Raw genomic sequence first — 25358 nt, 5'->3', positions numbered from 1 at the left:
GTCTTCGAATCTCTGGGAAAGTTAAGGCAAGTAAAAGAAATGTCCTCTTGGAAGTGGACTCACTACCCCAAGGGCTACTCTGGTGAAAGACGTTTAAAGAGATCAGGGGTGGGGCCAGCAAGGAGCCCTAGAGATTAAGGGATGCAGGCGGTGGCGGTGACGTCATTTTCTTTGGATAGTTTCATTAGGCAGGAGGTGGGATAAAGAATCAAAAGGAGGGCACAGAAGAAGTAGGGTAGAAAAAGATATGGGTTAAAAAACAAGGGGGTATAAGTAGACACAAATGCTAGTATAGGAATATCTCTGGAAGATTTATTTTTTTTATAAACAATGTATTGAAACTACAATTTTAAAAAATAAATAGAAAAAGATCATCAAACTGGTACTTCTTTTTTCTTCCTAAGAAATATGGTGTATGGTGAAAAGGCCTGGGGACTGACACCTTAGTTTGGTGTCAGTGAGGCTAGGTCCCCAAGGAGGCTGGAAGCTTGGGCCAAGTATCCTGAGAGGGGACTCATAGCCCACGAGGATGGATTCTGACACAGTAGCCTTCCATATGCATATGCTCCAGAAAACTGACCGTTCCCTGTTAACCCGCGGACAGGGAATACTTTATGACCATCGTCACAGGCAGAAACAAGGCGGAGGCAGAAGGTGGTACCCCACAAGCCGCGTCTTGGTACGCACTCCCGTGTATCTAAGAGAGTGACCCACTGCCGCTTCTGAGGAGCGGTGAGCCTTTGGTCCTCTAAGCTGGACCCTGACGTCCCCAGTGCCCTGCACTCAGCGTTCCCAGGGCTGAGCTGGTCCAGCTTGCGCCCGCCCGTTGCTTAGCCCCCTGCCCGCGACCCCCAGATTCCTTCTCCCCACCCGGGCCCTTTCTGCCCACCCTCCTCGCGGCCGGGGGTCCTACCTGGCGTCCTGGCCCAGGCTCCCTCACCCCGGGCAGCGCCGGCCCGTCGGCCGTGGGTCTCCACGAGGCGCGCTAAAGACGGCGCGCGGGGCCCACTCGCGATGTCAAGGTCACTGGCTCAAAGAGGCGCCAGTCCTCGGGTCCGGCCGAAGCAGCCCCCGCAGACCCTCTGGACCGCTGCCGCGGCCCCTGCCTCGGAGCTCCGCCCCCCTGGCGCCCGCCCCCTCGGGGTCCCCAACTGCAGAGCCCAGCTCCGCTCCACTTCGCTGGCGGGCTGCTCGCTAACCCTCCACCCGGAAGCCCCGGTTCCCTCACCGGCTTCCCAGTCGTGCTGAGCTGAGTCCCCTGGACCCCGGCGCCAAGGACCGCGCGTCGGGTCTGGTTCTCCCGGCGGCGGGCCACGCGCTCGCCTCCTCTGCTGTTCTTTCCGGTGCTGCCTTGGGGTTCCCGGACCCCAGATCCAGCTCCCCAGGTCGGAAAGAACCCCCTCATCCCTCCTTCTCCTTGGAGATGCAAAGAGGTTTAAGAGGTTGGGGGCTTACGACTCTACCAACCTTCTCTGTACTAAGAGTGGGGAACTTTTTTTTTCCGATGAAAGGCCGGAGAGTCAAGGTAAAATAAATACAAATCGCGTACCAAAATTCTTACTCATTCTGCAAGACTCAGTTCTAAGCTGCAGAAACTCCTTCGTGTTTGCAGGCAGCTCCCTCCTTCCACTCTCCTGCGCGAAAGGGCACTTCGGTCCTCCCCAGGCAGAGGCAGACACCTGTTGGGTGTAATTTCCTCTGCCCGACCTGACCGCCTGACCGTGAGCTCCTTGGAGACCGCCACCGGCCGCCCCTGCTCATTCCTGTCCCCATCCCCTGGCATGGCACCTGCCACCTATCAGGGGCGCGAATACTTTATGAGTAAGTGGAAAATTAATTTCTTTTGTAGAAAGCCAGTTATTTCCTTTTATCCTCAGATAACACATACTGTTTTACGTGAGCAATTTGCTACTCTCTATAAAGAGCCACAAGAGTTGTTATCCTCTTTGATGCATTAATTCCATTCTTGGGGAAGTTTCCAGAACAAAAGATATTTATGTGTAGATGTTCATAGTAGGATCTTTTTTCTTTCTTTTTTTTTTTTTACAGAATGTCATAATTTAAAAAAACCACAAAAGCAAAGAAACAAAGCCAACCTGTCAACAATAGGAAATTGGCAAAATAAAATATTTTCATATTTTTGGGTAACTTAATGAGCTATCATATAGTCATTAAAATAATAAACATCAAGGCAGGAGTGCCTCAAAATGTTTTTAGAACAAGGAGGGAGCATTTATTTATAAAACCAAAACAAAAAAAAAAGGAAAATATGAAGCAATGTGATAAAGTGTTTACAAAATAACATTAAGCCAAAAGAGTAAAAAATTGCATAATTACCATGCTTAAAAATGTCAAGTAAAGAAAAATGCAGATTCTTTTCTCAGTAGACTGGGGTTAACACTTACCTTAAAGGATTTTTGGAGCATTAAATGAAGTATTGGAGAAAATTACCTGATACTCAGCAAAAAGTTTTCTTTTTCCTGTTCCAAAGGGACAGACACTCACATCTAGAGTCATGAATACATCGTTATTCTAGCTCAGTTCTGCTGGTTTGACCTTCTTCTGTTCAAATGTAGGGTAAGAGAAGGAGTTGAACAGATGTGGAAGCACCAGGTTAAAGTGAAAGGCAGAATCTAGTTAATAGGAATAAATGTCAAGTCCTGCCTCATCTCCAGCAGCACAAGTTCACAATGGGGGATTTGGCTCAGTAGCAGTCCGCATCAAAATATCTTAGAGATTTTAGTTGACTACCAGCACAGCTTGGTCAGTGCCCAAAGGATGAATTAATTCAGCCCCACACTGAGTGACACTGCAGTCTTAGCCTGAATTTATACTCTTCAGTCATCAAGTTACAGCCGGAGCAAAACGTTCAAATATCCTTAAGAAAATCACTCTGAAGAGCTAGTGTTACTTCCATTTTAAAGATGAAGAAACTGGTTAAGGTGTTTAGGATTGGACAGCTAGGAAGTGGCAGAACCATGACCTGAATCTGATCAGGGTGAACACTGTCAGGTTGCTTTGCCAGTGGGTCCCCTAGTGTACACCTCCCATTAGAGGTATAGGCTATGCTTTTGAGTGGTACATAGACAATGATGTTAAATAACAGTGGATCACATGGTGAAAAAGTTATGCTGTCTTCAATTCTGTTGAACCTATGGATGTTAAGACTTTGCTGACAAAAGTCCGTCTCGTCAAAGCCATGGTTTTTTCAGTAGTCATGTATGGATGTGAGAGCTGGACTATAAAGAAGGTTGAACACTGAAGAATTGATGCTTTTGAACTATGGTGTCGGAGAAGACTCTTGAGAGTCTCTTGGACTGCAAGGAGATCCAACCAGTCAATCTTAAAGGAAATCAGTCCTGAATATTCATTGGAAGGACTGATGCTAAAACTGAAACTCCAATACTTTGGTCACCTGATGCAAAGAACTGACTCATTGGAAAAAACCCTGATGCTGGGGAAGATTGAAGGCAGGCGGAGAAGGGGATGACAGAGGATGAGATGGTTGGATGGCATCACTGACTCGATGGACATGAGTTTGGGCAAGCTGTGGGAGTTGGTGATGGACAGGGAAGCCTGGTGTGCTGCAGTCCATGGGGTCACAGAGTAGGACACGACTGAGCAACTGAACTGATAGATGTTAAGAAAGAGGTATCATTCTGTGGTGCTCTTTGGGAGCACTCCTTCAAGGGAGTTAGTGTAACTTACTCCAAAATTCAGTCTCTTCAGTGGCCAGATCCCTGGGAAGCTCTGATTTCAAAAATCTCATATTTTCTGGTTGGCAACTTCTAGCCTATTTGATGTTTGACTTTCCATAGTATTATTCGTAGCAAACAGGCATCTAACCTCTGCTTCAACCCTCAGAGTGAGGGGGATGTGGTTAACACCCTTAAGGCAGCCCTTTTGAATCTTCCTAGACAGCTCTGATTGTCAGAAAGTTCTCATTTGTTTTGAACTGAAATCTGCCTCACCACACCTTGCATCCACTGATTATAATGAAGTATAAGGCATTATTTCCCAAATGTCAGGCACTTATGTACCACCTCCACGTTCTGCCCTTTTTACCATATCTAAATATTACTGGTCCATTTAGCTCCTTAATATCTTCCCTTATAATTACCCAATTTTCCTAGCCAAGTAATTTCACCTTAATTGGAAACTACATCACTCTGTAAGTGAAAAACATACACCAATTAGAAAGTAGCAGCATAAGGAATAATATCAGAAGGAAGAAAGAGTGATGTTAATTTCTGCTTCGGAACTGATGCCTGGCAAAAGTGTTCATCCTGAGGCAGGCTTTCTCTTTGTTAGAACAGATTAGCAAGTGTTTGGGGGAGAATGGATACAAGTATATATAGTATAGCTGAGTCCCTTCACTGTTCACCTGAAACCATCACATTCTTTGTTAATCGCCTATACCCCAATACAAAATAAAAAAAAAATTTTTTAATACATGGGAAGTGAAAAAGGTCAATAACAGTTAAAAAATTACTTTGGTGTAGGAAAATTACTTTGCCGTCATTTAGCCTAAAATTTATAGTGTACAGACCATTGATTGCCTTAGAGTTCTAGAATATTTTGCACATGACCTATCTTAGAGGTCACCTGGGTCTATCACCTCAAAGGTGAGAGTTCCTCTTAGGAGCTTCTTTGGCAGGTAAGCTGGAGAAAGAAGAGCTTTCAGAAGGCCCCATGAAGGAATAATGGCTTCCACTCAGATAACTGCATCAAAGGAAAGCTCAACCAGTTGTCAGTTCTTTGGCTAGGAAGTTCTTTCCTGAGGCATTAGTGATGCCTTTCTTTCTCTCACATTCCATGTCCAGTCCATCTGCAAGTCTGTTGACTCTGATTTCCAAACACATCCAGAGTCATCTTATTTCCTCCACCTCCATCACTACCAGTTCCTCTAAGCCAGCATTATCTTATCCTTAGAAAACCTTCTAACTGGTTCAGTACCTACCCTTTGCAGAGATCGCTGTTCTTCACATGGTAACTTGACTGATAGATTTAAAGCAATTTGGATATGTCATTTCTCTGTTCAAAACTTTGTGTGTAATGGCTTCCTGTCTCACTCAGAGTAAAGCCTAGTAAAATCCATGCCCCATGGAGACCAGCATTATCTGGCCCCTGGCTATTTCTTTGACATCATCCCCTATAATCTATCTTAGCTCCACACACACTGGTTCCTTTACTAGTTTCTGAATGTGCCCAGCACATCCAACCTTGAAGTCTCAGCATTTTCTCAGCCTGAAACACTTTTCTCTCTCACTTCTTTTTCTCTCTGTTACCTTTGCAGAGATGCCTTCCTTTGGGATTCTTATCCTTTAATAGCAGAACCTCTCTTTCATCCCTCTTCATCACTATTTTTTTTTATCCTGTTTTACTGTTTTTAGGCTCAGAGGTTAAAGTGTCTGCCTGCAATGTGGGAGACCTGGGTTCGACCCCTGGGTCGGGAAGATCCCCTGGAGAAGGAAATGGCAACCCACTCCAGTATTCTTGCCTGGAGAATCCCATGGACGGAGGAGCCTGGTGAGCTATAGTCCACGGGGTCGCAAAGAGTCGGACACAACTGAGCGACTTCACTTTCATTTTCACTAGTTTTAAGAGATGTTATAAACTTTACTCATGGTTTGAAAGCAGCAAATTTGGGGTCATAGAGAGGTTAGAGCAAATCATAGCACACAAAAAACTTAAAATGAATATTAAATACTCTGTTCTTTAAAAACACTTAAGGAATTCCGCTACTGTGAATTTCTTGTTGGCTGTCTTTCCTCCTCAGTTCCCAGTCTCCTGTTTCATTACTGTTGGGTTTTCTCACAGTCTCACTGGTAGCCCAAGTTCTCTTAGTATTCTAATACCTCTCAGGGTGCACTAAAAACTTGAGTGGATCCTATCTCTTTTATTCATTTTTGTTTTAATTAACTAATTTCATTAAAGTGTAACATATGTTTAGAAATATGTACAATTTGACCAGTGCTCATATCCTTTTCCATTCTTTAAACCCCTCAGAGAGTAACCACTAGCCTGACCTTTAACACCATATATTATTTATTTATAGTAATGGAATCATCCTGTAAATACTCATTTATGTCTAGTCAACAATTTGTGAGCTTCAACCATACTGTGCTTTTTTATTGCCGTGTACTATTCCATTGTGTGACCATGAACATGTCACAATTTATTGATTCATTTTACTATTGATGGGCATTTGGATTGCTATCAGTTTTGAGCTATTATTAATAATGGTGCCATGAAATTATTTTTTAAAATATCAATAGAAATGTTTAATGTACAAGAAGAGATTTACAATAAAAAGATTTCCAGCCAGTGATAATTTCTCTTTCATTCGACATCTCCAAAGCATCGCCATTGCTACATTTGGAAATGTTTATGTAACTGAATTGATATAAATAACCCAAAGGAATCCTATTTTTTATGTACAAGTGTATTTTCCTCTGAAGTTACCTTGGATAGTATTGGGCGCATTACTTTTTATTTTTAATTGGAGGATAATTGCTTTCCAAAGCTATGACAAACCTAGATAGTGTGTTAAAAAGCAGAGACATGATTTTGCTGACAAAGGTCTGTATAGTCCAAGCTATGGTTTTTCCAGTAGTCACATATGGATGGGAGAGTTGGATCATAAAGAAGTTTGAGAACCAAAGAATTGATGCTTTTGAATTGTGGTGTTGGAGAAGACTCTTGAGAGTCCTTTGAACTGCAACAAGATCAAACCCATCAACCCTAAAGGAAATCAACCCTGAATATTCATTGGAAGGATGAATTGATGCTGAAGCTGAAGCTCCGATACTTTGGCCAGTTGAATCAAAGAGCCAACTCATTGGAAAAGACCCTGATGTTGGGAAAGATTGAGGGCAGGCGGAGAAGGGGGCAACAGAGGATGAGATGGTCGGATAGTATCACCAACTCAATGGACACGAGTTTGAGCAAACTCTAGGAGATAGTAAAGTATAGGGAAGCCTAGTGTGCTGCAGTCCATGGGGTCACAAAGAGTCAGACATGACTTAGCAACTGAACAGTAACAATTGCTTTATAACGTGTTGGTTTCTGCTATAAAATAACATGAATCAGCTGTAAATATACATATGAAATTCTTGTTTATATCTCTTCTGTTGGGCAATACATAGGAATATAATTACTTGGTTAAAAGATTTGCATATGTTTAGTACTAGAAAATATTACCAAAGAATTTTCCATAGTGGTCACACCAATTTATATTTCCACCAGCAATAAATGAGAATTCTTACTTATCTCCTTACCAACACTTGGTATAATCTTTTTGAAAAAAATTACTCTTGTGTATATAAAGTGATGTCTCTTTGTATTTTTAATTTGCATTGGCCTGATGACCACAGAAGTTGTACATTTCATATGTTTATTGACTATTTAGATATTCTCTTTAGTGAGGTGTCTATATCTCCCTTCCCTTCCCCCTTTTAAAAATTGGGTTATGTCTTTTTCCTTATGAATATTTGTTTTTTTCTGATATTCTAGGCTTTTTGTCAGTTATTGATATTAAAAATATCTTTTTCAATTCTGTGGTTTACCTTTTCACTCTAGATTGTGTCCGACTGGTCTATTTATCTATTCTTTTGCCAAAACATCACACTGTCTTATTTATCATGGCTTTATAGTAAGTCAAATAAGTGAAATCTGGTTCAGTAAGTTCTCTAACTTTATTCTTCTTTAAGATCATCTTGGCTACTTTTGGACCTTTGTATTTCCATATGCATTTTTAGAATCAGCTTGTCACACACACACACCAACACACACAGACTAATTTTTCACTGGGATTCCATTAAATCTCTAGAACAATTTTGGAGAAAACTGACATTGTTAAAGCATTTAGATTTCTAATCCACAAACACTCTTTCTTCCACTTTAAGTTTTCTTTAATTTCTCTCATAAATAATTACAGTATTTTGTGTATAAGTCATGTACATATTTTGCTAGATTATTACTAGGTATTTGATACTTTTTGTTGCAATCATATTTGGCATCCTTTTAAAACTGTATTCTTAATTGTTTGTTACTGATACTTTGTTATATTTAACTTCTTAGGATACATCACCTCATCACCTGATATACTGTGTATTTGTGTCATTGTTTATCTCTCTAAAAGTATAAATTGTGTGAGGATAGATAACTTCGTCCGTTTTGATCACTTCTTTATGCCCAGTACCTTAATAGTTCCTAACACATAATAGACTTCATATGTGTTTATTGATTTGGATCAACTTATACTGAGGTGAAATCTTCTTGCAACTCATACTTCCTTCCTCCAGAACAATAGAGAATAAGTTTCCTTCCTCTTGTTTATGATGGGTCATCATCTATACCCAGCACCATTCCCTTCCCAAAGCCAAGCGCTTCAGTTCTTTCAGCAGTTTCTCATGACACGGCTTTTAAAGACTCTCTCATTATATTCTCTCTCCCATTTGTGCATGCTCTGGTTTGCCAATATTTGTTTTTAGTCTGGGCTCCCTGAATTGGTCTGATCTATATATATGGTAAATTTAGACTATTACTTGCCTGAGCCAGATCATTTTAATTTGCTGTCACAATATTGATGCATAGTAAGATTGTGGTCAAACAGTATCCCCCAGCCTGTATTTTTTAAATAAAGCTCAATTATTTTAAAATATATGAAGAACTATTGCCAGAAGTCCTTATACACTGAAGCTAAAAAAGTTTAAGCTTTAGGGTCTTCTATTTGTATGACCCCTGTGAATGTAGGGAGATGTTGGGAGTTGGATAAAAATATTTAGCTCCAAGGCTGGGGTGATTTCTTTATCATGCTAATAAATATTCACTTCTTATTTTATTCCCTTATTTTTCTGCATTCATAATTTTTTAAATTAAAGAGGCCCCTCCAAATTCTATAGGCTTCAGGCCCCACAAAACCTGCATCTGCTCCCATTAAACTTTAGCCTAGCATTCCAGTTCATTGTGATCATTTTGAGTCTTGATCCTATCATCAATCATATTACTAAACTCTTATGTATCTAGAAAATTTGGTAAGCAGGTCCTCCTTTATGTTATTTTAGTAACTTAAAATCTACAAACCTAGATAGTGTTAAAGACCAGGCCCTGCAGTTCTTTACTTATTTACAGCTTTGGGTGAATACCAATCTCTTTTACCAACCCTCTGTAGATATCTAGTATATACTTGCTCAATCAGCTGCAGAATTTCTGACCCTATTATTACCTAGCTCTTATTTAACCATACAAGTGACATTACTATCAGGAGAAACTTGCCAAACTCAGGGAATCTAACACCATCCTTCTTGTTATAATCCTAGTTATTCTGTAAAAACAGAAATAACATTCATTTAGTTCAATTTGTATTGGTGAATTCCATGACTTGTCATTCTAAATACTAAAAAGAAAAAGTTTAATTAAAAAAAAATTTTTGCTTGAATTCAGCACCCTACCTTGTTTGTCTTTTGTGTCCAGAATCCATTTGTTGCCCATTATTTGAAAATAAGGAGATTATTTGCCTTCTTTATCTATTCTTTATGGTTTCTCAGTGTTGCATACAGGGACTTTTGGATTATACCTTTAATTTTTCTACTTCATGAGAATGAGATTTTCTGGAATTTGAGGAGTCAACCTGTTCATAGGGGTTTGGTATCTTTATTATCTTTCTATCTACCTCAGACCTTTCTTTCCAATGTTAATTCTTCCCTTTTCTATTGGAAGTCCATTTTGATTAATTGAGAAGATAGAAGCAAACAGATCTAGAATAGTTTTGGCTTTTCTACACCAGTAAACAACTACTCAAGCATTCTCTTGGAGGAAATTTAGTTTTCCTCTCTTTGCTCCAGTCCCAACAGAGAGTCTTCCTTGAGCCACAATCCTTTAGGAATATTAGAATTTTAATAAACTTTTCAAATTTACCAGTTTCTGTTGTCCTAACCCAACTTTTTGCCACAGTTTCTCATGACTCAGCACTGACAGCCTTGTTATAAATTAATTTTGAACTAGCTATTAAATTCCTTTCTCATAAAGAGTTTTAATCTCATTGGGAAAAATAGACCACACTCATGCAAGTATCAGAGAATTAGAAAAAAAAACCCCACACAATGAAGTCTTTTGTTTAGCGGAACTGGCAAAAATCCTAGGACAGACAGACTCTACTCTTCAAAGAAGTGTAGTTTGCAATTTCAGACAGCTCTCTCTGGACCCAGCTGTTGACCATCACTCTTCTCTAGCTTCCATACCCGTAAGAACATTCCTTCACCTTCCTAACTCCAGGTACTAGTGTTGATGTCACCTGTAATAATATAAGGATCAGTTGGGTCAGTGGTAGATGTGCTGAAGAGAATATACACTCTTTCCTGACCTCTGCTTCTCTTTCCTCCCTCTGATTCCACCTTTTGTCTTTTTTCTCAAGTTTCCTCCTTTTCCTGCTTGGAGGAAAAGGGGGAGGAATTGGAGGAGCTCCCAGGTACTGGAGAGAAATGGAATTGAGCCAAAGAAGCAATTTGCAAGTTTTCTTCATCCAACTTTATGGTGGCATCAAAGGAGAGCTAGCAGATAACTTTTTAAAAACCATTAGAGGAGAAAAAAGTGAACAAAATTTCTTTTTGATCAAGAAACAAAAGCAGGAAATAGAAAAACAAGACCCAAGAAGAATCATAGTAAATGGAGAACATAAAAGAACATGACTTGAATGGATTCAACACATCACTAATCATAATAAATTATTAAAAGGCAGAAAACTGCAAGTATAGTTTTAAAAGAATCCAGCTATATATGTTGTTTCAAAAGACACACCAAAATTAAAATAACACAAGAAGATTTAAAATTATCAAATTGAAAATATATCTGATAAAGAGACTCATAGACTTAGAAAATGAACTTATGGTTGCCAAGGTGGTGGTGGGGAAGGGCCAGTTACGGGGTTTGTGATGGTCATATGCATACCGCTATATTTAAAGTGGATAACAACAAGGACCTACTGTATAGCACATGGAACTCTGCTCAATGTTATGTGTCACCCTGGATGGGAGGGAAGTTTGGGGGAGAATGAATACATGTATATATATGGCTGAGTCCCTTCCCCCGTTCACCTGAACTATTGCAACATTGTTAATCGGCTATACCATAATACAAAGTAAAAAGTTAAAAAAAAAAGAAGAAAAGCACTAAATATAAAAAAAAATACATCTGATAAATGCTTACAAAAAGAATATTAGTAATAGAAAAGGCTGAATTAAAAACTAAAAGTATCAAATGGAAAAAACTTTACATTTTGTAGAAAGTATAATCTATCAAGAAGACAGGGCAATTTTCAATTCTTTATGCATCTATCAAGTTAATTTTGAAATAGATCTTGTGGGTGTTTTTTTAAAACCTTAGGTATCAAAATTAAAATCAAAACAAAGTTTTTTTGTAAGTGAACTTAATTTTTGTTTCAAGTGTTCATGCTTCTAGATAGCAGAAATGTAATCTTATTCAGTTCAGGCTAATGTCAGTTAGCTCAGATTTTCCATATTCCATTTATACTACCTTACAAATTCTTGGAGTTAAATTTGTGTTTCAGGGGACATACTTAATGCTGGGGAAGCGGGGCATCATTTTCTGTCTATTCTAGCATCTGCTTAGATGATTATTCCTGATTGTTCTCTGATCATTAGTACATGCAGGTCAGAGAGGCAGTATTTTTATCCTCATTTCAAGGCCTTTTCAGATCTGACTCTCTCTTGGTTACTTCCATGTCCCTCTTGGAAAAATTTTGGAAGCTCCTATGAAATATTTGCCTAGTCAGTGAATGCAACCATCTCTACTCTACAGCTTCCATTCCATATTTCATGCTAGAGTACTTTGAGTTTTTGCCACTTCTTCAAGGTTCACCCAGGAAGCAACATGCAGATCCTTTCTGATCTTAGATTCTTCAACTCTGTCTGGAGTTGTCCTCTAACCAAAGGAAGTTAGCTCAGAGTGGGGAGGGGTAAGGAAGCTAGTCAGTTTCTCAAGGAGACACATCAGTCTCCAACTTTCTTAATTCCTTTCCAGTCTCCTGCTCCTAGCCTGAGGAATACTAATCTACTCTGAGGTAGTAAAAGCTAGCTATTGCAACATCAGGAATTATTGCAAATTTATTTTATGACATTGGGTTGCTAATTCATAATGATTTAGACCTTTGAAACCCAAGCACGTGCAACTCAAAAGTTTTTGACTGATATTGGACTTTCTTTGCCTGTTTTTCTGTAGCAGCCTTCCTCACTCAGAGAAATGAATGATTCAGTCTAGTTTGACCTATATATAAAATAGATAGCTAATAATACGGACCTACTGTATATAGCACAAGGGACTCTTCTCAATTCTCTGTATGCATAAAACTTTGTAGTCAATAGAGAATATTAATTTCTTTTAGTCATTTCTAGAATATATTTTTTAAGTTAACTATGTATTAAATCACAAAGAAAATCTCAACATTCTCCAAAGTAGACCTCATAAAAGCCACATTTCTTAAGTATAATAAAATAATGAAATACACAGACATTTAAATTCTCTATGGTTGGATATTTTTAAATCTTCTTATTTGAAGTATAGTTGATTTCCAGGGTTGTGTTAGTTTCAGGGTTACAGCAAAGCGATTCAGTTATACATATAAAATATATGTATATTTTTTCAGATTCTTTTCCCTTATAGATTATTAAAAAATTGGGTATAGTTCTCTGTGCTATATATTAGGTCTTTGTTGGTTTTCTATTTTACATATAGTAGTGTCTCATATCTGGAGGAGGGCATGGCAACCCACTTCAATATTCTTGCCTGGAGAATCCCTATGGACAGAGGAGCCTGGTGGGCTACAGTCCATGGGGTTGCAAAGAGTCAGACATGACTAAGGGACTAAGCATAGCACAGCACAGTGTCTCATATAGTAGTGTCTACAGTTGGACATTAACAAAAATTATTCTAAATAAAACTTAGGTTAAAGAAGAAGCAAAAATTGACATTATTTAGCAATAAGTAGACCACATAAAAACCTGTTGAATTTAGCCAAAGTATTATTCAGACAAAAGTGTATAATCTTAAATTTTCTTCTTGGGAAGAAAATAAAAGCTAAACATAAAGTAGTTAAACATTTAAGTCCATAAAAGGACAGTAAATTCTCTAAAAATGTAGAAGATAGGAATTAATAGATGTTAAAAATGGAAATGAACAAAATACAAACATACAAAAAGAAATCCAGTGCTTCAATTAAATCAGATACTATTTTTTTCTGGAGAAAACCAATAAAATAGATAAACGTGGTCAATCAAAAACAGACCAAAAAAAAAATCACAAACTCATTAGAAACAAAAAAGAACACATAACTACAGTGGTTTAAAGGAAAATTATTATATCAATATATTTGACAATATAGATAAAATGGAAAAATTAGTAGGAAAACATAAATGATCACAATCAAGCTCTTGACTTCTAGAATGACAGAGTAAGAGCTTTTGAAAATCTCCTCCATAAAAGCATTTGGAACACTGGCAAAAATAGAGAAGGCCAGGTTTTTCAGAATTCTGGAAATTCACTCCTGTCGAATAACAATCAGAGAAGTGTTTATTTAAGAAAACTTTCTGAACCTTAATTGAAATGGCAAATCTTGTGGCATTTTACCTTGTCTTGATCCTGTCTCCCTCTCCTCACCTGTGTCTTATGCAGCCTTGCAAGCGAAGAATCATGCAATTACAGTAGCTGTGAAAATCAGCAATCTAGAAGCTACTGAGTGAACAAAAAGAGTTTGGAACTCCCCAAAGTCCTATTTCTAGAGAATAATCACCATTTTACATGCTTAATAACTTGTTTAAAAGCTCCATTCTCAGGGGTTTCTTATTTTATTTTTTTAACCTCACTCTGAACTCATCACTAGCAAACTGCTTTGGCTTCTGGACGTTTGTTGAAAACAATCAGCAGTAATTAATATTACAGTTGCCTGATGTAGTATTACCAGCCAAGGCTAAGAAGCAGTCGAAAAACTTTTTAAAAGATGAGGAATAAGATGTCATCAGTTCAGTTCAGTCACTCACTCGTGTCCGACTCTTTGAGACCCCATGAATTGCAGCATGTCAGGCCTCCCTGTCCATCACCAACTCCTGGAGTTTACTCAAACTCATGCCCATTGAGTCGGTGATGCCAACCAGCCATCTCATCCTCTGTTGTCCCCTTCTCCTCCTGCCCTCAATCCCTCTCAGCATCAGGGTCTTTTCCAATGAGCCAACTCTTTGCATGAAGTGGCCAAAGTATTGGAGTTTCAGCTTCAGCATCAGTCCTTCCAGTGAACACCCAGGACTGATCGCCTTTAGGATGGACTGGTTGGATCTCCTTGCAGTCCAAGGGACTCTCAAGAGTCTTCTCCAACACCACAGTTCCAAAGAACCAATTTTTCGGCACTCAGCTTTCTTCACAGTCCAACTCTCACATCCATACATGACCACTGGAAAAGCCATAGCCTTGACTAGACGAACCTTTGTTGGCAAAGTAATGTCTCTGCTTTTTAATATGCTATCTAGGTTGGTCATAACTTTCCTTCCAAGGAGTAAGTGTATTTTAATTTCATGGCTGCAATCACCATCTCCAGTGATTTTGGAGCCCCAAAAATAAAGTCTGACACTGTTTCCACTGTCTCCCCATCTATTTCCCATGAGGTGATGGGACCAGATGCCATGACCTTAGTTTTCTGAACGTTAAGTTTTAAGCCAACTTTTTCACTCTCCTCTTTCACTTTCTTCAAGAGGCTTTTTATTTCCTCTTCACTTTCAGCCATAAGGGTGGTGTCATCTGCATATCTGAGGTAATTGATATTTCTCCCAGCAATCTTGATTCCAGCTTGTGCTTCTTTCAGCCCAGTGTTTCTCAAGATGCACTCTGCATATAAGTTAAATAAGCAGGGTGACAATATACAGCCTTGACGTACTCCTTTTCTTATTTGGAACCAGTCTGTTGTTCCATGTCCAGTTCTAACTGTTGCTTCCTGATCTACATACAAGTTTCTCAAGAGGCAGGTCAGATGGTCTTGTATTCCCATCTCTTTCAGAATTTTCCACAGTTTATTGTGATCCACACAGTCAAAGGCTTTGTCATAGTCAATAAAGCAGAAATAGATGGGTTTTTTGGGAACTTTCTTGCTTTTTTGATGATCCAGAGGATGTTGGCAATTTGATTGCTGGTTCCTCTGCCTTTTCTAAAACCTGCTTGAACATATGGAAGTTCACGGTTCACATATTACTGAAGCCTGGTGTGGAGAATTTTGAGCATTACTTTACTAGCGTGTGAGATGAGTGCAATTGTGCGGTAGTTTCAGCATTCTTTGGCATTGTCTTTCTTTGGGATTGGAATGAAAACTGACCTTTTCCAGTCCTGTGGCCCCTGCTGAGTTTTACAAATTTGCTGGCATATTGAGTACAACACTTTCACAGTGTCATCTGTCAGGATTTGAAATAGCTCAACTGTAATTCCATCATCTCCACTAACTTTGTTCATAGTGATGCTTTTTAAGGCCCACTTCACTTCACATTCCAGGATGTCTGGCTCTAGGTGAGTGATCGCACCATCATGATTATCTGGGTCGTGAAGATCTTTTTTTGTACAGTTCTTCTGTATATTCTTGCCACCTCTTCTTAATATCTTCTGCTTCTGTTAGGTCCATACTATTTCTTTCCTTTATCGAACTCATCTTTGCATGAAAAGTTCCCTTGGTATCTCTAATTTTCTTGAAGAGATCTCTAGTCTTTCCCATTCTTTTGTTTTCCTCTATTTCTTTGCATTGATCGCTGAAGAAGGCTTTCTTATCTCTCCTGGCTATTCTTTGGAACTCTGCATTCAAACGGGTATATCTTTCCTCTTCTCCTTTGCTTGTCGCTTCTCTTCTTTTCACAGCTATTTGTAAGGCCTCCTCAGACAACCATTTCACCTTTTTGCATTTCTTTTCTATGGGGATGGTCTTGATCCCTGTTTCCTATACAAGTCACGAACCTCCATCCATAGTTCATCAGGCACTCTGTCTATCAGATCTAGCCCCTTAAATCTATTGCTCACTTCCACTGTATAATCATAAGGGATTTGATTTAGGTCATACATGAATGGTCTAGTGGTTTTCCCTACTTTCTTCAATTTAAGTCTGAATCTGGCAATAAGAAGTTCATGATCTGAGCCACAATCAGCTCCTGGTCTTGTTTTTGCTGACCATATAGAGCTTCTCCATCTTTGGCTGCCAAGAATATAATCAATCTGATTTCGGTGTTGACCATCTGGTGATGTCCATGTGTAGAGTCTTCTCTTGTGTTGTTGGAAGAGGGTGTTTGCTATGACCAGTGAGTTCTCTTGGCAAAACTCTATTAACCTTTGCCCTGCTTCATTCTGTACTCCAAGGCCAAATTTGCCTGTTACTCCAGGTGTTTCTTGACCTCCTACTTTTGCATTCCAGTCCCCAACAGTGAAAAGGACATCTTTTTGGGGTGTTAGTTCTAAAAGGTCTTGTAGGTCTTCATAGAACCGTTCAACTTCAGCTTCTTCAGCGTTACTGGTTGGGGCATAGGCTTGAATCACCATGATATTGAATGGTTTGCCTTGGAAACAAACAGAGATCATTCTGTCGTTTTTGAGATTGCAGCTAAGTACTGCATTTTGGACTCTTTTGTTGACCATGATGGCTACTCCATTTCTTCTAAGGGATTCCTGCCCACAGTAGTAGATATAATGGTCATCTGAGTTAAATTCACCCATTCCAGTCCATTTTAGTTCTCTGATTCCTAGAATGTTGACATTCACTCTTGCCATCTCCTGTTTGACCACTTCCAATTGCTTGACCACTTCCAATTTGCCTTGATTCATGGACCTAACATTCCAGGTTCCTATGCAGTATTGCTCTTTACAGCATCGGACCTTACTTCTATCACCAGTCACATCCACAACTGGGTATTGTTTTTGCTTTGGCTCCATCCCTTCATTCTTTCTGGAGTTATTTCTCCACTAATCTCCAATAGCATATTGGGCACCTACCGACCTGGGGAGTTCTTCTTTCAGTATCCTATCATTTTGCCTTTTCATACTGTTCATGGGGTTCTGAAGGCAAAAATACTGAAGTGGTTTGCCATTCCCTTCTCCAGTGGACAACATTCTGTCACACCTCTCCACCATGACTCATCTGTCTTGGGTGACCTCACACAGCATGGCTTAGTTTCATTGATTTAGACAAGGCTGTGGTCTGTGTGATCAGATTGGCTAGTTTTCTGTGATTATGGTTTCAGTGTGACTACCCTCTGATGCCCTCTCGCAACACCTACCGTCTTACTTGGGTTTCTCTTACCTTGGATGTGGGGTATCTCTTCAAGGCTGCTCCAGCACAGTGCAGCCGCTGCTCCTTACCTTAGACGAGGGGTATCTTCTCACGGCCACCCCTTCTGACCTTGAACATGGAGTAGCTCCTCTAGGCCCTCCTGCGCCCTAGCAGCCGCCACTCCTTGGATGTGTGGTTGCTCCCCTCAGCCGCTGCCCCTGACCTCGGGCATAGGGTAGCTCCTCTCGGCCGCTGCCCCTGACCTCGGATGTGGGGTAGCTCCTCTTGGCCGCTCCTGTGCCGCAGCTGCCTGGCGCTCTAGGTTGCTGCCTGTGACCTTGGGCGAGGGGTAGCTCCTCTTGGCCGCGCTTCTGCGCGGTCCGCCCGCAGTCATAGGAAACTTAGAAAAGTTGTGACATATTGTTTGGAATCTAGAGGGTTGCATCTATGTGCAGAGCTATGCATATGCTCAGGAAAGATCTGTGAAGGGTTCAACTTCTCATTTCTGGGCTTGAGACTCTGTACAAACAGGAAGGAAAGTCTAAAACAGAATTGTAAACTGCCTGTGGGAGCACTGAAGGCATGCTCCAACACTCAAAGTCCTTCAGCAAAGGCTGAGAGCCATTTAAGAAAATCCCTGTCCAGTCATAAACTGGACACTTATCTAACTGAACAGAGAGTTCAGTGGCTGCACATCACAAAGAATACAGATTTTACAGTCCAGGAATGTTAGCAAACAAACAATACTTATCAGCAACAACAAACTTTGCAAGGAACAGGATTTGATTTCCATAATTTACACACTATGTCTTTTTAAATATCCAGTTCTCAATAACAACAAAAAATATATAAGATATGCAAAGAAACAGGAAAGTAAGGTCCATACAAAGAAACAAACAAAAACAAAAACAGTCAATGGAAATTGTCCCTGAGGAAGCCAAGACATTGGATTTCTTAGGCAAAGATTTTTTAAAAATTAGCTATTTAATACATGTTAAGAGAACTAAAGGAACCCATGTCTGAATAAAGTTTGAGTTGTGTCTTCTCAAATAGAGAATATCAATAAAGAAATAAATTGTGAAAAGAAACAAATAGAAATTCTGTCACTTAAAAGTGAAATAATTGAAATAAAATTGTTAGTGGATAGACTCAACAGCATATTTAAACTGGCATAAGAAAGAATCAGCAAACTCATAGACAGATTAATTGAAATTATTTATTTTCAGAGAGAAAAAGACTAAAGAAGAAATAAACAGAGCCTCATAGACCTGTAGAATAATATCAGGAATATCAATATACACATAAGGGGAGTGTCAGAAAGAGAGCAGAGACAGAAAGGCTATAAAGGATGTTTGAAGAAGTAATGGTGGAAAGAATCTCAAATTTGGTTTCAAAACACATTAAACTGCACACTCAACAAGCTCAATGAATCAAAGTAGAAAAACTCAGATAAACCATTATCTAACCATGACAGTTGTGGAGCCCTGTACTGAGGTCATAGGACAATAACTCCAGAATTAGCCAAGTTCTATGACAACCATTGCCATGAGCCATCCTGCTTTTTGTGAGCCATCCTGTTTGTTATGAGCCATCCTGTCACTAACCAGCCAACTCCCATCTCCGTATTAGGCAAAGTGGGCACCAAAAGACCACTGACCAATGACTTAACTCCACCCTTCCCCTTAGGAATTTTCTTTGTCTTGAGACTATAAAAATTGGCCCTAAGCCAAATTGTTGGCTTTCCCTTGAGCAACCTGCTGTTCTAATAGCATCCTGTTGGCTCCTCCTGGTCTATCAGGAAGCTGGCCCACAGTCTTTGCAGCAGCCCTCACTATCTAAGCCCTTTGTTCTCAAAAAATTCTTTCTCTTCTAAGATATAATGTATCTCAAAATTCTTTTCCCCCCATGCTGACTGCCTTGACAACAATCATACTGTCCAAAGGCAAAGACAAAGAGAAAATAACTAGAGAAGGGCAACTCATCAAATACAAGAGGTCCTCATTAAGGTCACCTGCTGATAGAATTTTCAGATACTATAGAGGCCTTCAGGCCCCACATGATATAAGGCAGAGGGATGGTGTGTTCAAGCACTGAAGAAAAAAAAAGTCAAACAAGAATTCTATAGTCAATAAAATTGTACTTCAAGACCACAGGAGAAAAAAGACATTCCCAGATAAAAAGTGATAAACAAGAAATATTAAGTGTTGTATGTTAGGTTCAAATGAAAGGGCACTAGACAACAACTCAAATCCATATAAAGAAATAAAAGAATACCAGTAAAGATAATTACATATCAGCAGATAAATATGAGAGGCTATAAACATATTTTTATTTGGAATGCTTTTCTTCTATCTAATTTAAATGATATATATACAAAGAAACATTATTCAACCTTTAAAAAGAAGGAAATTCTGCATTTGTGACAACATGTATTCAGTTGCTAAGTCATGTCCAACTCTGTAACCCCATGGACTGCAGCTTGCCAGGTTTATTTGTCATTCACAATCTCCCAGAGCTTGCTCAAACTCATGTCCGTTGAATTGGTGATGCCATCCAACCATCTTGTCCTCTGTCATCCCCTTCTCTTCCTGCCTTTAATCTTTCCCAGCATCAGGGTCTTTTTCAACAAGTTGGCTGTTGCATCAGGTGGCCAAAGTATTGGAACTTCAGCCTCAGCATCAATCCTTCCAATGAATATTCAGGAAAGATTTCATTTAGGATTGATTGGTTTGATCTCCTTGCAGTTCAAGGGACTCTCAAGAGTCTTCTTAAACACCACAGCTCAAAAGCGTCAATTCTTCGGTGCTCAACTTTCTTTATGGACCAACTCTCACATCCATACATGAATGACTACAGGAAAAACCATACCTTTGACTACATGAACCTTTGTCAGCAAAGTAATGTCTCTGCTTTTTAATATGCTGTTTAGGTTTGTTGTAACTTCTCTTCCAACGAGCAAGCATCTTTCAATTTCACAGCTGCAGTCACCATCTGCAGTGATTTTTGAACCCTAAGAAAATTGTCACTGTTTCCATTGTTTCCCCACCTTTTTGCTATGAAGTGATGCCATGGACTGGATGGACTGGATGCCATGATCTTCGCTTTTTGAATGTTGTGAGTTTAAAGCCAGCTTTTTCACTCTCTTCCTTCACCTTCATCAAGCGGCTCTTTAGTTCCTCTTTGCTATCTGTCATGAGGATGGTGAGAAATTTAAGAAAACCTAAATAAATAGACATATCATGTTCATGAATCAGAGGAGCTATATTATTAAGATAACAATCCCTATGTTGGTCTGCAGATTCAGTGTAATTCCTATTAGAATCTCACATGGCTAGAAATTGATATCTTGATTCTAAAATTCATATGGAATTGCAAGGCACTGAGAGTTGTCAAAACAATCTTGCAAAAGAAGAACAAAGCACTCACATTTCTTGATTTCAAAGCATCTATAAAGCTACAATAATCAAGATTATCTGGTATTGATATAAGATAGACATTTAGATCAATGAAATAAGATGGAGAGTCCAGGAATAAACCTATGAATTTATGGTCAACTAATTTTCAAAAAGGGTGCCAAACCATTCCTTGATAGAAAGAATAGTCTTGTTAACAAATGATGCTGAGAAAACAGATGACCACATGCAAAAGAATGAAGGTAGATTCTTACTTCAAAGAACATATACAAAGATTAACTTAAAATAGATCATAGACCTAAATATAAGAGCTAAAACCATAGAGTTCTTAAAAAAAAAATAGGAGTAAATGAAGACATGAAAAGATGCTTAATCTCATCAGTCATTTGGGAAATGAAAATCAAAACCACAATGAAATACAACTCCATTCTCCCTAAGATGGCTATATTAAAAAATGAATGATAAATATTGATGAAGAGTTGAAGAAATTAGGATTCTCATAAATGGCTGGTGGGAATGTAAAATGGTGTAATCATTTTGGAAAACAATTTGACATTTCCTCAAAGTGTTATAAATAGATTTATCATATCACCCAGTAACTCCAAATATATATACATATAAGTATATATGCCTATAACTATACCCAAGAGAATTGAAAACATACCTCCACCAAAAACTTGTACACAAATATTCATAGAAGTATTACCATAATAGCCCAAAGTGGAAACAATAATGTAATCATCTGAGAGTATAAAACTAGATTCAAAGAAATTTCCTGGTGGTCCAGTGGTTAGGACTTGGCACTTTCCCTACTAGGGCCCAGGTTCAGTCCCTGGTCAGGGAAATAAAGTCTTCTAAGCTGCACAGCCAACTGCTCCCCTTATCCTCCCCAAAAAACAAAAAAAAAAAAGTAAATCAAAGAAATCTATGAATTTATTTTGTGATAAATGGACAACTGCTAATGTTTCTTTGAAAAATAAAATGAAATCACACTTTACAAGTATACAAAACTGAATTTCATATAAATTAGCTAAATAGAAAAAATATTAGAATAAAAATTCTGAGAAGATTTTTGTAATCTTGGATGGGTAAGGCCTTTCTAAGGTAGATTAAAAAAACACAGATGTCAAGAGGGAAATACATAGGGAACTGACTACATACAAATTAAAATTTTCTGTATAATAAAAAGCACTAAAAAAGGGAAGGAAATAATTATAATACATTTAATAGACAATATATTTTTGTAATATTTAGAGGATTTCTACAACCAATAGGTAAAATATGAACAATCTAATAGAGTAATGGGCAAGGTATGTAAACAAGCAATTCACAGGTGAAAAATGGAAATGGCTAGTAGTATGAAAAGACAGCCTTTCTAGCAGTTGTGGAAATGTAAGTTAAAAAAATAATAAGATATCTTTGACAATCTGATTAACCAAAATAGCTATAAATTTTGGAATACCCATGTCTGCAGAAATGTGGAGGAATGAGTATTTTTCTTAACAGTTAATGGGAGTTTGAGTAGTATAGCCTATTTGGAAGGTAATTTGGCATTATCTACCAAAAGTTCAAATAGGCATATCTTTTGACATAAGAGTTGTGCTGCTGAGAATACCAATCTTAAAAACATCTCTCTCCAGAGAATAAGTGGAAGTTAATAGACAGCTTCTATTGTGTAGAGAAATTAGGATTCCCCTCAGTATTTATAGAAATAGAAACGACTTTACCAATATTAGCAAAAGTTAAAAAATTTCATATCATCTGAACTAGTAAATTCTATCACAGGCAATTTGTCATGAGGAAATTATTGTAACTATGAAAAAGTTTTTTACTTAAAGATACTCATAGCATCATCATCCTTAATAGCTAAAAATTTGAATTTATTTAAAAGTCTAAAACAGGAAAATGTTAAGTAATTCATGGAAAATTTGCTCAATAGAATATTTTCACCACTGAAAATTATATTCATGAAGATAATTTGTGATTAACATAGAAAGTGCTTCTGAGATTGTATTTACAGAAAATTCAAGGTACAAAATTTTCATGAATTCGCATCCAAATAGTGCTAAATAAATATCTGCCTGTCGCTTGGAAAGCCCCTTTCCATATAACAGCCTCAGGCCTTCTAGCCTGATATACCTGTTTTCCCTTCCCTGCCTCCTCAGCTGCAGTTTCCCTTGTGTCTGCCTCTCTCTGAGTTAGTCCACACTGCAGCCAGCCTCTCTACTCCTTCCTGGCTTTTAAGTGTCTTTCAGGTGGCTCAGTGATGACGACTCCACCTGCAAATACAGGAGACCTAGGACACGCGGGTTGGATCTCTAGGTTGGGAAGATACCCTGAGAGGAAATGGCAACCTGCTCCAGCATTCTTGCCTGGAAAATTCCAAGGACAGAGGAGCCTGGCGAACTACAGTCTAGGGTGTTGCAGAGTTCAACGCAACTGAGCACTCACACACCCTGTCTTTCAGCATCTGTTGCTGTGGTCCTAACTCCTCCTGCTTCATTCTACCCAGGCACCACCATTCTTTCTGTATTCCCCAAGGCTTCCGAATACAAGGTGGTTGTCTATAATAGACTCTGACTGAGGAGTTAGGGATAACAAAGGGCAATTTGAAAACAGCACTGGAAAGATCATCAACACGAATATTTAATACCATTGCAAGAAATGGGTCGTGCTCTTCAGTGGAATTCTGGAAAGTGAAAGTGAAATTCTCTCAGTCGTGTCCGACTCTTTGTGACCCCATGGACTATACAGTCCATGGAATTCTCTAGGCCCGAATACTGGAGTGGGTACCCTTTCCCTTCTTCAGGGGATCTTCCCAATCCAGGGATCAAACCCAGGTCTTCTGCATTGCAGGTGGACTCTTTACCAGTTGAGCCATAAGGAAAGTTCGGTGCCAACTATTAAAATAGTAACATGTTTTCTTCTCTTATTGAAAAAAATATGCATCTTTGAACTGAGGAAATATGTGGTGGTTTTAATCACACATGCCTCCTGCGGTTGGTGGTCTGCCAAGAACTCTGTATTCTGAGACTGGGGCTAGGTTCAGCGACAAGGATCCTCGCTGCCATCTCTGGTGGCCCAGGGTTGGCCTCTTAGTTCGTTAGTGTTAATAGTTGTCATTAAATAGGTTTATATGCTGAATCTATTTCCACAGGCAAGAGAGGAAATCAAATTCTGTAGCCTCAGAATAAGGGACAGCTTGGGCTGTCTTAGAACCACATTAGGCAAAATAAAACAGAATTGTGCTTTCCTGTGAAATGGTGCTGTCCTCATATCCATGCACTGGGAGATGACTCATGTGACTCCGTGCCCTGGTCAGTCGTGTCCACAGGCTGCCAGTAGTCAAGGACAGGGCAGGAAACGACCTTGAGTGGCTCACCACAATTTGCTGCTGGAGAGGTAAGCAGCCGGTGTCTGCAGGATATTTAAAGGGTCTACAATCTTATTAAACTCATGCTAATAAGCACAACTTCCTTATTTATCAGGATAATACGGTCCAGGATTAGAGAGAGAGAGCCTAGTCTTCAGCTTTCAGGAAATAAACTTTTTCTTCCTGTATTACCCCACAGCTGTGAACCCAAAATTAATCATTTTATTTTTTTAGTATTGACCTTAATTGTGATGTACCAAGCTCATATCTGAGTGTTTAATTCTATCTCAATTCTCGATTTTAAAAATTATTGTCAGCTGATTACTAAGAAAACCATCATAATAAATATCGAGCTTCCATTCTAAGTAGTAGTTCAGGCTACTTTGAGAAGAAAAATTCTGGCCTTATTTCTTTTTGTGGTAGAAGAATATCTTTTTGAATTTCAGATGATCTGCTGATTGGGTCCATCAAAATTTCAATCAGAATATCTAGTATGGTGGCTCAGTGGTAAAGAATCAGCCAATGCAGGAGACATGGGTTCAATCCCTGGTCTGAGAAGATCCCACATACCACAGGGTAACAGCTTGTGTGCCACAATTGAGGCTGTGCTCTAGAGCCCTGGAGCTGCAACTACTTGAAGCTCGTGTGTCCTAAAGCTGGTGCTCTGCAACAAAAGCAGCCACTGCAAGGAGAACACTTCACAGCACAGCTAGAGAGTAGCCCCCACTCACCACAACTAGAGAAAAACCCACTCAGCAATGAAGACCTAGTACAATAAAAAATAAATATGAAATAAGTCAATAATCATGTCTCATTAAAACAAAAAGAATATCTAGGATGACTCTTACCCTTTCCTGTAGGGAGTTGTGCAGTCTGTTTCTCTCTTCATTGAGAATCCTTTCTTACTCCATGTTAGAGACTGGTTTGGGACCAAGTGAAGTTCAGAGGAAGCCTCCTGGCCCCCCACTGAGCAGAGCTCCCTGCAGAGCTGAAGCTTCTGTTAAACACTCAGGGAAGCAGTCAGAGGCGGTGGCCTTGCAGGCAGGTCCCCACTCCATCCTCTGCAGTTTGAATTTGGCATGGGATCATGATGAAGCAGGTGGCAGGATAGAGAAGATAATTCCTGCTGTCCCGCTGGGAAAGTGAAAACATGTGAGTTGATGGAAGACCACCAGGGCATGAAATAGAGCTCTGGTTAGGAAAGAAAGCTCCAGATGTGGGCCCTGAGACTGGGTCAGTGTCCAGCTAGCACTATATAACTTCAGGTGTT

At 39.3% G+C, this 25358-nt stretch overlaps 1 protein-coding gene and 1 long non-coding RNA gene across 4 annotated transcripts in view; one reads left to right on the top strand and one right to left on the bottom strand.

Moving 5' to 3' along the window:
• Positions 1-1699, bottom strand: part of CASR (calcium sensing receptor) — a 79882-nt gene extending 78183 nt beyond the window's left edge. The window contains exon 1 of one of the 3 annotated variants that reach the window (XM_065942470.1): positions 1550-1699. The gene's annotated coding sequence lies outside the window, so the exon portion shown is untranslated. Of the gene's footprint in view, positions 1-913; positions 1133-1228; positions 1368-1549 lie in introns of those variants that run through there. The other 2 variants (XM_065942471.1, XM_065942469.1) reach the window with 2 other exon arrangements.
• LOC136173138 (uncharacterized) overlaps positions 1401-25358 on the top strand; it is a 44281-nt gene continuing 20323 nt past the window's right edge. Inside the window, exons 1-2 of the long non-coding RNA XR_010664188.1 lie at positions 1401-1525; positions 1613-1821. This is a non-coding gene — a long non-coding RNA (uncharacterized lncRNA). The remainder of the gene's footprint in view (positions 1526-1612; positions 1822-25358) is intronic.

Source organism: Muntiacus reevesi, chromosome 8 (genome assembly GCF_963930625.1).
Source record: "Muntiacus reevesi chromosome 8, mMunRee1.1, whole genome shotgun sequence".
Taxonomy (NCBI): Eukaryota; Metazoa; Chordata; class Mammalia; order Artiodactyla; family Cervidae; genus Muntiacus; species Muntiacus reevesi.
Note: the sequence above shows the minus strand (reverse complement) of the source record. Positions and strands in the feature narration are given on the sequence as shown.